The sequence below is a fragment of the Phyllobates terribilis genome, unplaced genomic scaffold, assembly GCF_046119375.1.
Source record: "Phyllobates terribilis strain yellow unplaced genomic scaffold, ASM4611937v1 Scaffold_11__3_contigs__length_659146591, whole genome shotgun sequence".
Classification (NCBI taxonomy): Eukaryota; Metazoa; Chordata; class Amphibia; order Anura; family Dendrobatidae; genus Phyllobates; species Phyllobates terribilis.
The window spans coordinates 194,644,430-194,659,118 of NW_027362771.1; positions in this window are offsets into that span (position 1 = coordinate 194,644,430).

Genomic DNA, 14,689 nt, shown 5'->3' on the forward strand with positions numbered 1-14,689 from the left:
TTGTGAGCAGAAAACATTTCAGAAGCCAGATAAGCTGGATGGTGATGCTAATTATGGCGTCATCACCACTCACCATCTTGGTTGAGTCCTCAAAGTTTTGGAGGATGGTACGTATGTCTGACATCCATGTCCACTCTTGAGGTCTAATGTGTGGAGTCTGAACTGAATACCGATGGTCTTGTTGATGCTGGTAGTCAACCACTGCCCTCTTCTGCTCACAAATCCTTCCCAACATCTGCAGTCTAGAGTTCCAACGTGTGGGGACATCACACACCAGTCGGTGAGCCGGAAGCTGCAAACACTGCTGAAGCACGGCAAGATTGGTGGAAGCTGTAGCTGACATACTTTGACAAGCAGATCCGGCAGCTCTGGGTAGCTTTTGAGAAACCGCTGAAGGCATGGTACATGTGTGAGCTCGCCTCAGAGCGGGCCACCAGGTTATGGCCATTGTCACACACAACCACGCCTGGCTGTAGGTTCAGCAATGTCAGCCACAGATCTGCCTGCTCTTTCAGAGCCTTCCGCAACTCATCAGCATTGTGTGGTTTGTCACCTCAGCATATTAACTTCAGCACAGCCTGTTGCAGCTTGGTCGAGGTAGAGCTGTAGTGCTTCCAGCTTGTGACTGATGTGGTCATTTCGGAGATGGAGGCTGAAGAGGAGGAGGAGGAGGCTGAGGAGGATGAGGTGCAGGAGCTGTAGACTGTGGGGGCAAACATGATTGACCTAGGGCCCGCAATCCTCGGTGTCGGGAAGATATGTTCCGTCCCAAGGTCTGACTGGGTCATGGCTTCCGCTATGTTAACCCAGTGTGCCATCAGAGAGATGTACCATCCCTGCCCACAAGCACTTGTCCACGTGTCTGTGGTTCGGTGGACTTTTCCAGTAGCTGCATTGTTCAGGGCACGGCTAGTGTTGTGGGACATGTGCTTGCTTAATGCGGGGACGGCACACCGGGAGAAATAGTGGAGGCTGGGGACCAAGTATCGAGGGACAGCCACTGCCATCAGGTTGTGGAAAGCTTCCGTCTCCATGAGCCTAAAAGGCAAAATTTCAAGCACAAGCAGTCGCGAAATGTGAGAATTTAGTAGTGTGGCCTGTGGGGCGTTGGCTGCGTATGTGTGCTTGCATTCCAAGGACTGGGGTATGGACAACTGAATGCTGCGCTGGGAGAAGGACGTGCTTGCTGATGGTGCTAGTTGAGAGTGTGCAACGACAGGTGCAGGGCTGGAGGCATCTTTGCATGCTCTATGGACAGGGGATTGGCTTTAATGCACAACAGTGGAAGAAGCAGTGGTGTCACCCACATACACTGTTCCTGGACCCTGGGGTTTGGCCCACAAAGTCAGGTGCTTTGCTGCCATGTGCCTGATCATGCTGGTGGTGGTCAGGCTGGTAGTTTTGCTACCCCTGCTGATGCTGGCCTGGCAGGTGGTGCAAATGGCTATCGCTACATGCAATCTCCTCTTGCCCAGCCTCAATTGGACCAGGCGAGAGGCCCCAATCTATAAATGATAAAGTGAACAGCTCTGTGGGATCAGTTGTCTCCGGGCACTCGGCATGATGGGAGGAAGGAGGATCAGGGTGAGGAATATGCCGTTCAGACTCACGACTACTGAGACTTGACCGTGTGGAAAACAGGGTGGTGGTGGTGGTGGCAAAGTGACTGGAAGCATTATCTGCTATCCAACCAATAACCTTTTCACACTGCTCTGTGCTCAATAGTGGTGTTCTGCGGTCCCCTATTGGGACAGGAAGGTCGAGCGAGAAAATGTGGGTGTTTGTTGTGGCACAATTTCAGCTTGCCCACAGCCTTGGCCTCTGCATGCACCATCACTATCACGTCCAGTTCCCCGTCTCTTGCCACATGCCTTGCCTATTTTAAATGGAGGACAATATCTTCCACGCTTACTACAAATGGCTGAATTTGGAGAGATCTTATATGTGATCCGTGTGACAGACAAACCATAGTTTTAAATAGCTGGCCTGTAGGTAACTATTTTTAACAGTGCCGACCTCGTGTCAATAAGTTCACTGACACACTGCAACAAAATTTCAATAGATGCCAGAAATGGCAATATTTTCAGTGCAATTATATGTGATCGTTGTGATGGACAAACCACAGTTTTAAATAGCTGGCCTGCAGGTAACTAGTTTTAACAGTGCCGACCTAGTGTCAATAAGTTCACTGACACAATGCAACAAAATTTCAGTGGAGGCCAGAAATGGCAATATTTTCAGCGCAATTATACATGATCCGTGTGACAGACAAACCACAGTTTCAAATAGCTGGCCTGTAGATAACTATTTTTAACAGCGCCGAACTTGTGTCAATAAGTTTACTGACACACTGCAACAAAATTTCAATGGAGGCCAGAAATGGCAATATTTTCAGCACAATTATATGTGATCCGTGTGACGGACAAACGATAGTTTTAAATAGCTGGCCTGTAGGTAATTAGTTTTAAAGCGCCGACCTCATGTCAATAAGTTCACTGACACACTGCAACAAAATTTCAATGGAGGCCAGAAATGGCAATATTTTCAGTGCTATTATATGTGATCCGTGTGTCGGACAAACCAGAGCTTTAAATAGCTGGCCTGTAGGTTACTATTTTTAACAGCGCTGACCTTGTGTCAATAAGTTCACTGACACACTGTAGCAAAATTTCAATGGAGGCCAGAAATGGCAATATTTTCAGAGCAACTATATATGATCCGTGTGATGGACAAACCACAGTTTTAAATAGCTGGCCTGTAGGTAACTATTTTTACCAGCGCCGACCTCGTGTCAATAAAATTTCAATGGAGGCCAGAAATGGCAATATTTTCAGTGCAATTGTAAGTGATCCGTGTGACAGACAAACCACAGTTTTAAATAGCTGGATTTTTAGCGCTGTAATATGGAAAGGACCTGGCTGCATTCTGCAGTGCCAACAAGCAAATGGCGCAGAAAAATGGTGTTCTTTGGATTGCTTTTTAAGTAAATAATCAGGATTAAGATGAAAAAAAATGATTCCTGGCCCCTGATACCTGGGCCTATGTCTACAAATATTTGTAAAAACACCAGCAGACAGAACTGAAATAGACACTCTTGCTATATGCACTGCAGTCTGCTATATTCCCTGCCTGCCTGCATAGCACTGATATTTCTGCAGCTGTATTAGTCCTCAAAAGGACTGTTAGTTGAGATGGATATGTGTCTCTAATATAGTCTGGTATACCTACACTAACTAGAAACAAGCAAGTCTCTCCCTAGCTCAGCAGCATCTCTCCCTACACTGTCTGATTCCGGAGTGACTGTGATGACGGCGCCAGGTCTGATATAGACCTCATGATGCTGAGCGGCCAGCCAATCACTGTAATGCCAAAACCAACATGGCTGCGGCATTACAGTGTGTGGCAGACAATCCCTGCATGTTGATTGGCGCTCTAAAGAGCACCAAACATGCAGGGAGGGGACTCAAGCTCCCGCCGAGAAACCCCGGAAATGTTCGGAGAGCGTCGAGCAGTGAGGTGCTCGGACGAGCACCGACCTGTAGCGAGCATGCTTGCTCATCACTAACTACTATCCCTTCTCAAGTAGCTACTGTAGAGAGGATGGTAGTGCATTACAGGTGTTGCTGCAGAAAACAGAAAAAAGTCCTTCAGGCCTACATCTATTCTAATCATTACTAGAGATGAGCGTTGTTCTACTCGAACTGTTCGCCAATCTCAAATTCGAGCTGTTTTGGGCGGTGTTCGAGCCGGTCGGCGAACACGAACAATTTGAGAAAAATTCGGCTGTTCGAGGTTATGTTCGATAACTGTTCGTGCACCAAAATCATAACTGGATTTTTTCTCAGTAATGATGAAAATTAATGTTAATACGCAGTTTGAGTGTACAGCGGGGCGGGGGGAGGGGCAGGGGATGGATCTCTGCAGGAACAATGAAGATCTCCATTTTTTTTTCTCTTTCCCGCATTTGCAGTGGGGAGGTGCAATCTGTCAGCCTATCAGCAGCGCACACACGGAGCGAAGTGCTTTTTTTCACACAAGCAAGGGCATGTGTGATTGGCAGTGTATGTCACATGTCCTTGCCCTATAAGACCAAGCCATTTTCCCCGTCGCCACCATTTTCTCACTGCTGCAGCTGCGTGTTAGACGGCACCGCTGTTGCTGTGTGCGCTATACCTTGTTAATTTCAAGCCAATTTTCGCACAAATATACAGATAGCTTGGGAGTAGGGAATAGTTGTGATTGCAGTCCTTTTAAGGACTAGGTTACAGCATTTCCTACGACTTTTATCAGGCAGGTCTGTGCTCTTAAATAGATAGATTGTGGGAGTAAAGACTAATTGTAATTGGAGTCCTTTTCAGGACTAGGTTACATCAGTTCCTATCAGTTTTTGCCAGGCAGGTCTGTGCCAGTGCTGTGCAAGTTTTTTTCACAGCATTTGGCTGAATCTAGCAAAGCTAATCCTTTTTGGCCTATTGCAGAGTGTGTTAGTCAGTGGAGTAGCCTATCTGTGTTGCAAGATATACCACCTGTGTATAGAATACCAATTTTTTTACTGCACCTAGTGAAGTAAAATCTTTTGGGCATAGCATCATTCTATTAGTCCATCTATACTGACCTCCATCAGGTTGCAAACTGAATATAATTTTTTTCTGCATCTAGCTCTGAAAAAATATTTGGGCTTCTAGCAGTGTGTGGGACTTGGTCTATTAGTCCATCTATACTGACCTCCATCAGGTTGCAAATTAAAAATAATTTTTTTCTTCATTTAGCTCTGAAAAAATATTTGGGCTTCTAGCAGTGTGTGGGACTTGTTCTATTAGTCCTTCTATACTGACCTCCAGCAGGTTGCAAATTGAATATAATTTTTTTCTGCATCTAGCTCTGAAAAAATATTTGGGCTTCTAGCGGTGTGTGGGACTTGGTCTATTAGTCCATCTATACTGACCTCCATCAGGTAGCAAATTAAAAATAATTTTTTTCTGCATCTAGCTCTGAAAAAATATTTGGGCTTCTAGCAGTGTGTGGGACTTGGTCTATTAGTCCATCTATACTGACCTCCATCAGGTTGCAAATTAAAAATAATTTTTTTCTTCATTTATCTCTGAAAAAATATTTGGGCTTCTAGCAGCGTGTGGGACTTGTTCTATTAGTCCATCTATACTGACCTCCATCAGGTTGCAAATTAAAAATAATTTTTTTCTTCATTTAGCTCTGAAAAAATATTTGGGCTTCTAGCAGTGTGTGGGACTTGTTCTATTAGTCCTTCTATACTGACGTCCAGCAGGTTGCAAATTGAATAAAAAATTTTTCTGCATCTAGCTCTGAAAAAATATTTGGGCTTCTAGCGGTGTGTGGGACTTGGTCTATTAGTCCATCTATACTGACCTCCATCAGGTTGCAAATTAAAAATAATTTTTTTCTGCATCTAGCTCTGAAAAAATATTTGGGCTTCTAGCAGTGTGTGGGACTTGGTCTATTAGTCCATCTATACTGACCTCCATCAGGTTGCAAATTAAAAATAATTTTTTTCTGCATCTAGCTCTGAAAAAATATTTGGGCTTCTAGCAGTGTGTGGGACTTGGTCTATTAGTCCATCTATACTGACCTCCATCAGGTTGCAAATTAAAAATAATTTTTTTCTTCATTTAGCTCTGAAAAAATATTTGGGCTTCTAGCAGTGTGTGGGACTTGTTCTATTAGTCCTTCTATACTGACCTCCAGCAGGTTGCAAATTGAATATAATTTTTTTCTGCATCTAGCTCTGAAAAAATATTTGGGCTTCTAGCGGTGTGTGGGACTTGGTCTATTAGTCCATCTATACTGACCTCCATCAGGTTGCAAATTAAAAATAATTTTTTTCTGCATCTAGCTCTGAAAAAATATTTGGGCTTCTAGCGGTGTGTGGGACTTGGTCTATTAGTCCATCTATACTGACCTCCATCAGGTTGCAAATTAAAAATAATTTTTTTCTGCATCTAGCTCTGAAAAAATATTTGGGCTTCTAGCAGTGTGTGGGACTTGGTCTATTAGTCCATCTATACTGACCTCCATCAGGTTGCAAATTGAATAAAAAAATTTTCTGCATCTAGCTCTGAAAAAATATTTGGGCTTCTAGCGGTGTGTGGGACTTGGTCTATTAGTCCATCTATACTGACCTCCATCAGGTTGCAAATTAAAAATAATTTTTTTCTGCATCTAACCCAGCCAATAGTTTTGGCCTAATACCACAGTTTGGCCACTCAGCTCTGCTCGGTTACCATCCATTGTTTTTTTGTGCAAACAACTCCAGAGTTGTGAATTAGTTAACCACCAAAATGAGTGGAAAAAGGCCTGCTGCTGGTGGAAAGGGGAATAGGCGTGTTGGGAAGGGGAAAAAAGGTTGTGTCCGTGGGGTAGGTGCAGAAGAAAGACCATCTTCCAGCCAAACTAAAATGTCTACTTCTTTTAGCGGACAATGTGATAAGATCCCTTTCTTACGGCCACGCCAATCGCTACAAATTCCAGATGAGGCACAAAAACAGCAGGTGCTTCAACGGATATCAAGTGCTCCTTTAAGTGGGCTCTCCTCCACATCAACTTCAACATCACAAATACTCCAGTCCTCAAAGGTGTCACCCAAATCGCACTTGCTTCCTCACAGCTCCCAAATCTCCAGCTGCCCGTCTGAGTATGAGGTAGAACAGATGGTTGAGTCTGCAGAGCTGTTTACTCATACTATAGCCTGGGAATCAGAGGTCGACTCCAGCGCTTCTGTGAATCCAGACGAGGAAATGATCTGCACTGATGCCCAGAATCTTTATGAGTCGGATCCAGGACCAGACGCAGAAGGTTCTGACCATAATGTAGACCCTCATTCCCAAACTGTAACTCCTGTTGGTGGAGACAATGAGGAAGACGATGATAAGACTCAAATACCTGATTGGAGCGACAACTTTAGTTTTTTGTCAGGGTAGGAACAGGTTGGCTATGAGGACGACGGGTGTGATAACGCACAGGGTGATGATGATGAGGTCGGAGATCCCACTTACTGTCAACCCACAGTCAGCCAAGAGATGAGGTCAGCAGAGGAGGTGGAGGAAGATGCTAGTGACGACGAGGTCAGGTTGCGCTTTCCTGGACAGAGACGTAGTACTGGAAGCACGTCAACAACTGCATCCTCAAACACAACTCTGCCTCTCACCACAAGTCGTGGTGGCTCTTCAGGTCGCATGGGTGCTAAGCCTTGCATAGCCTGGGCAGTTTTTCAGATCGATAAAGATGACCCAACTCGTGTTATCTGTAACATTTGTCAGCAAAAGCTAAGTAGAGGCCAAAAAATACATAGTTTGAGTACTTCATGCATGAACCGGCACATGGACATGAAGCATAAGTTGCAGTGGGAAGCTCAGTGTGCTACAATGCGGTCTAGCCGGCCGGGCCAACCACCGTCTGCCATATCTTGTGCATCCGCGGCCTCTTCATCCTCTGTGACTGGGGGGACAGCAGTCACACCTGTTTTGGGGCGCAGACCTGCCACCTCTTTACCCGCAACAGCCAGCGTGATCTGCAGGTCATCATTTTCTTTGGAGGTGGTAACACCAGCTGGTCTTGAGCGCTGTCCGACATCGATAGCACCACCTTTGGATCAAGGCAACCTAACATGTCCGCCTGCATCTTCCTCACAGACCGGCAGTTTGCCGGGGACACCCTTATCAACCCCGTCTAAGCACAATAGCCAGCCCTCGGTCCCTCAGATGTGGACAAGTAAAAGACCATTTCCTCCTAGCCATGAGAAAGCTAAGAGGTTGAATTTCACCATCTGCAAGCTCTTGGCTACAGAAATGCTGCCTTTCCGCCTGGTGGACACAGAGGATTTTCGAGACCTTATGTCCGTCGCAGTGCCCCAGTACCAGATGCCCAGTCGGCACTACTTCTCAAAGAAAGGTGTGCCTGCGCTCCACCAGCATGTCGCACACAACATCACCGCTTCTTTGAGAAACTCTGTGTGTGACAGGGTGCATTTCACCACAGACACTTGGACGAGTAGGCATGGACAGGGGCGTTACATGTCGCTGACTGGGCACTGGGTAACTATGGTGACAGCAGGACAAGGGGCTGCTGTCCAAGTCTTGCCGTCCCCACGAGTTGTGCGTCAATCCTCTTTGTCATTTTTCCTCCACTGCTTCTGCCTCCTCAACCTCCTCTCGGTCTTCCACCTGCACCCAAAGCCTGTCTGGTCATGCCACAAGCTTTCTAACTGCGCAGAAGGGATCCTGCACACCTCCTTACTATGCTGGCAGTAGGGCTCAACGTCATCAGGCGGTTTTTACATTGAAATGTCTGGGAAATGTGAGTCACACAGCTGAGGAGTTGTGGTCAGCTCTGGAGAACCAATTTCATGAATGGTTGTCTCCACTGGACCTGAAACCAGGGAAGGCCGTGTGCGACAATGCTGCAAACCTGGGTGCGGCCCTTCGCCGGGGCAATGTCACACACGTGCCTTGTATGGCTCACGTGTTGAACCTGGTTGTCCAGCAATTTTTAGCCCACTATCCCAGACTAGATGGCCTTCTGCAGAGGGCACGGTCGCTGTGTGCTCACTTTCGCCGTTCGCATCCCGCAGCTCAGTGACTTACATCTCTACAGAAGTCGTTGGGCCTGCCACTTCACCGGCTAAAATGCGATGTGCCTACCCGGTGGAATTCAACTCTGCACATGTTGCAGCGACTGTGGCAGCACCGACAAGCCCTGGTGCAATACGTTCTGACGTATAGCCTGGGCCAACGAGATTCAGAGGTGGGGCAAATCACGCTGGAGGAGTGGTCTCAGATCAGGGACCTATGCACCCTTCTGCACAGTTTTGAAATGGCGACGAAGATGTTTAGTGCTGACGATGCCATTATCAGCATGACTATTCCGGTGATTTACATGCTGGAGCACATGTTAAACAGAATTCGGAGTCAGGTGGTGGCACAAGAGGAGGTGGAGGAAGTAGAGGAGGAGGAGTTGTATGCGGAAGGGCTAACATCTGCAAGGTCCAGACGGTCGGCAGCACCAGGGCGGCAGGCATGTGAGGGTGGGGGAGATGATTTTACCAGGGCGCATGGTAGCAGCCAAACTAGTGAGGAAGGTGCAGGAGCCCAGGAAGAAGTGGAGGACGAACTGATGGAAGACTCATCAGATGAGGGAGACCTTGATCACATTTCTGTTGTGCGAGGTTGGGGGGAGAGGACAGAGGAAGGAAGCATGATTGTTACCTCGCCACCAACACAACAGGGACTTGGTGCTCCTGGATGCGCAACACACATGAGTGCCTTCTTGCTGCACTACCTGCAACATGACCCTCGAATTGTGAGAATTAGAAATAATCCTGACTACTGGGTTGCCACACTGTTAGATCCCCGGTACAAAAGTAAATTTGCAGAAATTATTCCTGCCATAGAAAGGGATGCACGCATGCAGGAGTATCAGCAGAGACTGTTGCAGAATCTTACATGTGCTTTTCCACAAAATACCAGTGGTGCACGTAGTGAATCTCACAGTTCCAACTTGCCAACCGTGGGACCGTCAAGTGTTCAGCACTCAAACCGTAACAGAACCACAGTATCTGCTGGTAACATCAATTTTGCGGAATCATTTCACCACTTTTTTAGCCCATCCTTTGCAAGGCCACAGGAGACAAGAAGTCTGACACATAGTCAACGCCTAGAGACGATGGTACAGGAGTATCTCCAAGTAAACATTGAAGCCACGACTGTGTCACTGGACCCTTGCTCTTTTTGGGCTTCCAATCTGGATAAATGGCCGGAGCTAGCCACTTACGCCTTGGAGATCTTGTCATGCCCCGCAGCCAGCGTTCTGTCTGAACGTGTGTTCAGCGCTGCTGGTGGTGTGCTGACAGATAAGCGCACGCGGCTCTCCACTGATAATGTAGACAGACTCACGTTCATAAAGATGAACAAATCATGGATCCGAAACGACTTTTCTACCCCTGTGTCATCCTGGGGAGAGTAAAAGCTTGATGATTGGTTAAAATCACCCTACCAACCGTTTTAAGCTTTCAAATTACTAATCATGTTTATCTGTATCTTGACTGGAAAATAATTTGGGCTTTGTAGCAGTGTGCAGCACTGATCCTATTAGGCCATCTATAATAAGCTTCACCAGATTTAAAATTAAAAATAATTTTTAGCTGCATCTAGCCCGGAAAATAATTTTGGGGCTCCGAGATGCGCAAGACACATAAGTGCCTTCTTGCTGCACTACCTGCAGCATGACCCTCATATTGTCAGAATTCGAAGTAATCATGACTACTGGGTTGCCACACTCTTAGATCCCCCAAACTTTTCGATCAACCTTTTCATTTTCATAAAGACCAAAAAAATGGTCATTTTTGAAATTATAAGCATTAGCAGGTTGTTAGAAACTGAAATCAAACAGTTTTCAACTCAAAACTTTATTCTAGGTGATGTTACATTTTCACATAGGACCCCTTGTTCGAAAGGAGCTTCTGAACTCTCTCGTCCATTGAATTTGTCAGGTTTTGGATGGTTTCTGCTTCAATTGTTTTGCATGAGGACAGAATACCCTCCCAGAGCTGTTGCTTAGATGTGAACTGCCTCCCGCCATCATAGACACTCCTTTTAATGATGCTCCAAAGGTTCTGAATGGGGTAGAGGTCAGGGGAGCATGGGGGTCACACCATAAGTTTGTCCCCTTTTATGCCCATATCAGCCAGAGATGCAGATGTTTTATGTGCAGCATGAGATGGTGCATTATCATGCAGAAAAATGATCTTGCTGTGAAATACACGGTTCTTCTTCTTGAACCATGGCAGGAAGTGCTGTTTGAGAAAATCCACATACATTATGGAGTTCATCTTTAGCGCCTTCAGGGATCCTAAAGGGGCCGACAATCTCTCTCCCCATGATTCCAGCCCAAAACATTACTCCACCTCCTCCTTGTTGGCGCTGTAGCCGTGTTTGCGTGGGGTGTCCATCAACCAGCCATCCTCCACTCCATTCATCTGGACCATCGAGCGCTGCACGGCACTCATCCGTGAACAAAACAGTTTTGAAATCAGTCTTCATGTAATGTTTGGCCCACTGGAGCCGTTTCTGCTTGTGTGAAGTGGATAGAGGAGGTCGACAGGATGGCGTATGCACAGCTGCAAACCTCTGAAGGACCCTGCATCTTGTTGTTCGGGGGACGTTGGAGGCACAAGCAGCTTCAAAAACTTGTCTGCTGCTATGACAAGGCTTTTTTGCCGCTGCTGTTTCAACCTGACGTAATTGCCTGTAGGAAAGAGTCCTCAATTTGCCCTTATCAGCACGCACACGTGTGTACTGTGAATCAGCTACATACTTCTTGATTGCCAAGACACTTCATCCTGATCATCGCACAATGTTGATTGTAGTCATGCCTTGACCTAAACACTCCACAATTTGTTGCTTCTCAGCAGCCGACACATCCTTTTTCTTTCCCATTTTGGCAGAAAATGTAGGCTGCTTAATAATGTGAGAGAGCCTTCTTAAGTAGTCTTGCCTTTCATTGGACACACCTGCCAAACTAATTAGCACAGGTGTCTGCAATTGCTTACAGTGATATAAAGAGCCCTGACACACATCACCATCAATGAGTTTAACTGACAAACAAACAAATTCTTCCCTTATCACTCCTAAACACTTTTTGCATAATAATTTGGAACGCGGTGTACATGTGCTTTTCCACAAAACACCAGTGGTTCACGTAGTGAATCTTACAGTTCTAACTTGCCAACCGTGGTCTGTATGGAATTGTTCAATAAAGGGCCCAAAATTAAGATAACATAGATGGGAGAGGTCTCTATGAATAGGAATTCCTAAGTATTTGATACCCTGTGAGGGCCAGGCAAAGGGAAAGTTGGACTGGATGGAATCCTATATGGATTTAGGGAGGGAGACATCGAGGGCCTCAGACTTCGCTGCATTGATTTTAAAATTTTACCATGTAACAAAGTGATCTATTTCAGCCATAACAGCAGGGATGGATATATGTGATTGAGTGATATATACTAGGACATCATCAGCAAATAGAGAGCACTTGTACTCGGTGCCTCCCACCTCAATCCACCTAATATTGGGGTTATGGCGAATTGATGAGAGCAGGTGCTCTGTCACTAGGATGTATAAGAGAGGGGACAGAGGACATCCCTGCCTTGTCCCATTGGTGATTGTGAAAGGTGATGAAAATGTTCTGACGCACCCCCTGGGCCTTGGGACACCCGGAGCCGGACCCTTTTTGGTGGATGCTGGTGGTTGTAGTCTTCGTGGCGGCGATCCGGTTCCGTGGCTCAGGGCGGTCAAACCAGTGGCGGAACTATTTATGTGGTTTTGATGTTTAAATGTCCGACTACGCCACCAGTGGATTGCGGTCAGAGTGAACCGCCGCTACAGGGCAGACTGCTAAGGCTGGTGTTGTGGGTGCAGCAGAGCGTAGCATAACTCCCCCCGGAAGGAGTATAGCCTCAGGGCAGTGTATGCGGAGGATGGGGGTGATGGTGCAGGGCAGCAGCAGTAACGACACGGAGTCAGTGATGCAGTTCAGGGCCTTTACTCACAGTTCTTATTATCCAGACCACGTCTGCAGGTAACGGCTGCCCACGTCGTACTGTGCTCACCAGGTGAGGGGCTCAGACAACTCCCAGATAACTTTGGAGCGCTTCACAGGACCCCCTTTGTGTGTCCTTTGTCTGGCCTTTCTTACCAACACTTCTGTCCGGCTGCCTCGGGCCTCCTCTTGGTAAACTTGGCGCCAGTTTCCCTGACCCTATGTGGTGCCTTCCTAGCGGGTGGAGCAAGGGGCTGCGCCACATAAAATGTCAGAGCCTCCGGTTTCTAGCTGAGGGTCGTTTCCTGCCTCCACTAGTTCGGGTACCGGTCTCCCCCTTTGGCCTGACCCCTCCACGCAGGTGGATTCGGGCGTGCGGTGGCGACTCGCCCGTCCGCACCCCTGGGATCCCTTCATTCCTCGTTCCTGGAGCCTTCTCTGCTCCTCTTCCTTCCTTCTCCCTCTTGCAGGCCTGGGCCTCTGTTACTAGGCCCGCCTCCGGAGCAGAGCTCATGCAGAGCCCCTGCTCCCTGCCACTTCTGCTCAGACTTCTCTGCACTGAACTAAGATGGTGCCCACCTTTTATACTCCCTTCTCAATGCACCCAGGAACTGCTTCCTCCCTGCTCCTGCACTGCAGGGTTCCCCTTCCTCAGTGTTCCCTCCCCCCACTCCAGCCAGGGACAGGGACTGTCATGCCCATCTCAGGGGCATATTGGTCGCCCTGCCCCACGGCAATGTGGTGTAATGCATGCAGGTGTCGGGTCCTGATCCACACTCCATCCTTATCTGAGAGTGAGATATCACACCTCTGGGTGAGGTGCAATACGTCTGTAGCAACCGAGCCCTCGGTGCTACAGTTCCATTTATCTTCAGCCTAGGTGACGTATTGTGATACAGGGCCGTGATTTTGGCTATAAAAGGGTCCCCTAGACCCCTACCCCAAGCTTTTTAAGAGAATCATATATGGCGTGCCAGGAGACTCTATGGAATGCTTTCTCAGCATCCAACGAGAGTATCTACTTACAAATTTTTAACTGCATCTAGCCCAGGAAATACTTTGTGCCTAGTAGCAGTGTCTGCTAGTCAGCGGATTATCCCGGCTGTTAAGCAAGCTACACCACCTGTAGTTTGGACACTTAATTTTTTCAAAGGAAATGCTTCGGGACCACGGGATACTTAGTGAAGAGCATCAGGAGGCACCCCAAGGCATAGGGGCTGGGACTGGCACTAGGATGCCTTGCGGTGGACAGCCGAGCTCGATCCTTATAAAAGCTTTTTAACTGCAGCAGCTTTAGTGGACGCTACTGGAGCTGGAATTACGCGGCTGCTGGCATGAGACTTGCCCTCCAATAGATCCTTGTAAATGGATTTAAAGTGTATTCATTCAAATTAGAGGGACAATTTAAATTAAAAAGCTTAGAGCTGCCTCCACCACAGGGGGGCTCTCTCGACCCACCAGCGGACAGGCACCAGTATTGGGAGAGGGGGGCTGGCCGTCAGGGTTCACCGCGGCTCTGGCACAAACCCGGCGACACGGAGGTGGCACGGGCAGGAGCGGACTGGCCGTCTCGGCTTCTCACTTTTTGGATTTTAGAAGGGCATGACATGCCTATATCTGTGTCTCCCCCTCCTTTTACTCCTCCACCTCTTTTCTTTTCGCATGACTATATGTACTTGTCACTTTTCCATGTGTTAGTTGTGTCTTCTGAGCAGTTTGTCAGCTTTTGGACACCTTTGAAGGTGTTTTCTATGTGTTTCTATGTGTTTTTGTTTGCCTGCCATTGGTTTTAACGGTGTTCGAAGGTGTTCGACGAACAGTTCGACGAACAGTTCGGCGAACACACGGGTGTTCGACGAACCGAACTCAAACACTACGGGGGTGGCTCAACACTAATCATTACCCCTGTTAATGATTAGAATAGTTGTAGATATTACATCCCTACACGAAGTAGTATAGCTAACAGCAGTATTGAATAGAATAGATGTAGGCCTGATAATAAGGATTTTTTTTTGTTTCTGCAGCAACACCTGTAATGCACTACTATCTCCTCTCTCTACTCCAGCAGCTATCTAGTCCTACACTAATAGTACAGCTAACAGACGTAATGAATAGATAGATG